Raw genomic sequence first — 3,895 nt, 5'->3', positions numbered from 1 at the left:
GAGGTTAATTTAAAATGTATATTCATATCTTTGAGGAAAAAACAGAAGTCTTCATTTCACGGCAAATACTCAGTCTGCACATTTTTCTTCTCTATGCAGGTGAACTTTTTCACATTGAACTTAAAATAAACCTGGCCTTCATTTTTGTTCTTCAACTTTCTTTTTTTTTATGGTGTCTATGGAAATTTATCCTCATAGTAGAAATGTTGGAAATTATATAGAGCATTAAAAGAGAAATTATAATCCCACTCAACAAAAATCCCCACAGTTAACATTTTATCCTTTCTCTCCAAATACAGATCATCCTTGACTTAGAATAGGGTTAATCTTAATAAACCCATTGTATGTTGAAAATATCACAAGTCAAAAATACATTTAAGGGGCCAGGGAGATGGCTCCATGGAATAAGCGCTTCCTTGGCAAGCACAAGGGCCTGAGTTCAATCTCCGGTTCCACAAAAAAAAAAAAAAAAAATACATTTAAGGGGCTGGGGAGATGGTTCAGTGGAATAAGCACTTCCCTGGCAAGCACAAGGACTTAAGTTCAATACCCAGTTCCACAAAAAAAAAAAAATTAATATACTGAACCCCCCAAATGCATGGCTCAGCAGCACAGGGCATCATAGAATATTGAGTGTAAGCATGTGGCTCAATAGGAGCTGCAGCTTGCCACAGCCCACTGTGGTGTAAAAGCATTGTACTGTGGATTATCAAAATTTAAAGTTCTGTTTCCACTATTGCAACGCGTATCACTTTTACACAAACATAAATTGGAGAAATCCTTAAGTCAAACCGTTGTAAATTGAAGACTGTTTCTCTTACTAATCTATGTGATTTTGTTTCTTTTTTAAATATGCTTTTCCTCTATATGAAAAACTAGTCAACATTTTTAAACTAATTTTTAAAATTTGAAGTCGCTTGTGATTCAGAATGAAGGGACATCACATAGTTATTTGGCAATGAATGAGCCATAGCTGAAAGTGATTTCCTTTCAATCCAACATGGCATATCCAAAGTATTTTTTTTTTTTTTTTGGCGGAACCAGGGATTGAACTCAGACCCTTGCGCTTGCCAGGGAAGCTCTTATTCCACTGAGCCATCTCCCCGGCCCCCATGTCCATAGTATTGAACTCCAGCAGCTGTTCAGTTGTCTCTCCTGGAGCATACTGGACATGCGAGGATGCACTCAGAGCACCACTGAAGGGAATGCTGAAGGCGAAACAAATCCACAAGCATGAAAACAGATGTAAATTATTACACAATTAGAATAGGGTTTTTTGGAACCAAAGCTTTAAGTGAATGCTTTAAGAAAAAATAATTCTAAATTATAAGATTAATTCACATTTGTAGTAAAATAGGTGCACAATGACACTATAGTATTTTAATAGATCAGACACATAAGCCTAAATATCACATGGTTTTTCTTATATGATAAACCCAAAGATAAATTAAAGACCAAAATAAAAGTTAGTCAATATAAAACAGGGAGACAGATCTTTTGGGGAAAAAAAAAAGGTGAGAGTTGGGGAGATAGCTTGGCAGTCTAAACACCAGCCTGGCAAGTGCAAGGACCCAGGTTCCATCCCCAGTACTGCATGCCATGCTGGCCACCAAAACGAGACATAGTGGCACACACCTGTAATCCCAGCACTGGAGAGGCTGAGACAGGAGGATCGCTATGAGTCTGAGCTGCATAGCAAGACCCTGTACCAAATAAATAAATAAATAAATTTTCAAAAAGGAATAGAAAAAGAATCAAGAGATGTAGGGAAGAAGGAGAATGAGAAAAGCTATTAATATTAAGATGTGTTATGTCCATGTACCAACTGCCAACAATGAATATAATCATTATATACTGCAAACCTATGCTAATAAAAAAATTAAATTAAGATAGCTACATTAAGATGTTATTATACTAAGATGAGAATATTAAGCAAGGCATTACACCTATTGAATTTTTAAATTTTAATTCAAAGACTTCTATTGCCCCCAAAATATCTTCTTTGTCACAACCTACTTTGACGCAATTGTCAGTCATTCCTCTTAGATAGCAAAAATAGCCATTACCTGCAGAAGACTAGACTTACCAGGGTATAGGAAATATTTGAGAAGAGAAAGAGATGAGAGCAAAAACAGGCTTTCTCTGCCCTTTATTGCAGAGAAAATATTTTATATATTAAAATATATTTTAATATTTTATTAGTGAATATTGGTTATACAGATTAACGGGTTTTACCTTGGTAGATTTATTGTGTACATAACGTGCTGTGATCATTTTTGCCCCCACTTTTGGCCTGCCTTCCCCTGCTAGTTGCCTGGGGGAGCTCAATATGTATGCTGTCCTCTGACTGTACTCATTCTCCCTATTACTTACCTTTGCACAGCTCTCACCTCCCCTTATTCCCTTCCTTTTGTCTAATGACAGTCTCCCTTGTCCTTCCCAGTCATCTGTTTGAGATTTCACGTTTCAGGGGGAGCAAGCAGAATTTTTCTAGGTCTGGCTTATTTTGCTCAACATGATCTCTGGTCTACACTCTGTTTTGGAGTTCATCTATTTTTCTGCCTCAGAGCCCAATCTTAATAAAGTGGTCCTTGATAAAAAGACCACTGTTGACCCATGATATGAAGGACCTAGCACAGAATGATAAGGACCAGGAATGCTAGGGAGGCAACTCCTTAGGGAGGGCCACTCTGGAAGACTGCCCCATAGCAGAGGCAAAAGAGAACAAGCCAGAAAAGAGAGGCTCTCCAGAGATCCTGCCCTCAACCTGGCTCTGGACACCTTGGAGAGGAAGAGGGAGGTCACTAAGCCACATTCTACCTAACTCCCAACTTTGCTGATCACCACAAAAATCCAGTTGAAAGTAGAGGTAGAGGGTACAAAGTCCGGCTGAGGGATCAGGAGACCTGAGCCATAGATCCTGCTGTGACTCCAGTGCTTGGATTCTGTGTCATCTTGAGCTAGTTTATTTCATCTCTCTGGGCCTTGTTTTCTCTACTTATAAAAGTTCATTATCCACTCAAGCTTCTTTAAGGACTAACAGTTGATATTAAAAAGCATACTTGCATTTGAACCATAGACAGGATAATCTTAAAATAAATTTGATTTCTTATGAATTAGTAAGTCAGGTGTCAGAATAGAAATTTGGAAAATGCTACAGATGATCTATTCAAGGCAGCAATGTTATTGGGCCTGAACCTGGCTTCAGTATAAAAATGAGCAAGGCTGGATTCAGAGGTCTGAAGGACAGACAGCCTCCTTTCCTTCTTCCAATTTCCTGAGGCTTCCAGGGTTTCATGCAGTCTCCTCTAGAGAATTGTTCAAAAATACCATAGCTACATTGTGAAATATCAGCTTGGTGAAATGCTGCTGCTTTCTGGAAGCTTGACTAGTCTCAGGATAGCAAGACAGAACAAGGGATCAAGAAGTTTGGCTTAACAAAAAGTGCAATCAACTGGAGAATAAAGGAAAGTTGTCTTTGAAGTCCAGACTTGCAAGTCCTTGGACAAGGTAATTATCCATAGTAAGGAGAACCTTAGTGTATTCTGTAAAAATATATATAACCTAAATTTAAGCATTGATGAGTTACTACAATAAGGAATAAATTTGTTCAGTAACTTCCTCTCCCTCCTCAAGATGGTTTTATGTCTCTTACTGAATCAAGATTCTCTATTGCATTATTCCAAAGTGTGTGTTTAGAACCTGCTATGCATCCAGCATGACTTAAAATGCTCAATGGAATTTTTATAAAGAAATTCCAGGCTGGGAGTTTGGCTCAGTGGCATAGCATTTACATAGCCTGCAAGAGACCCTGGGTTCAATCCCCTGCACCAAAAAAGTAAAGGAAGGAAGGAAGGAAGGAAGGAAGGAAGGAAGGAAGGAAGGAAGGAAGGAG

Source organism: Octodon degus, unplaced genomic scaffold (genome assembly GCF_000260255.1).
Source record: "Octodon degus isolate 3935 unplaced genomic scaffold, OctDeg1.0 scaffold00352, whole genome shotgun sequence".
In the NCBI taxonomy this organism is placed as follows: Eukaryota; Metazoa; Chordata; class Mammalia; order Rodentia; family Octodontidae; genus Octodon; species Octodon degus.
The sequence above is the reverse complement of the archived record's forward strand: the minus strand, read 5'-3'. Positions refer to the sequence as shown.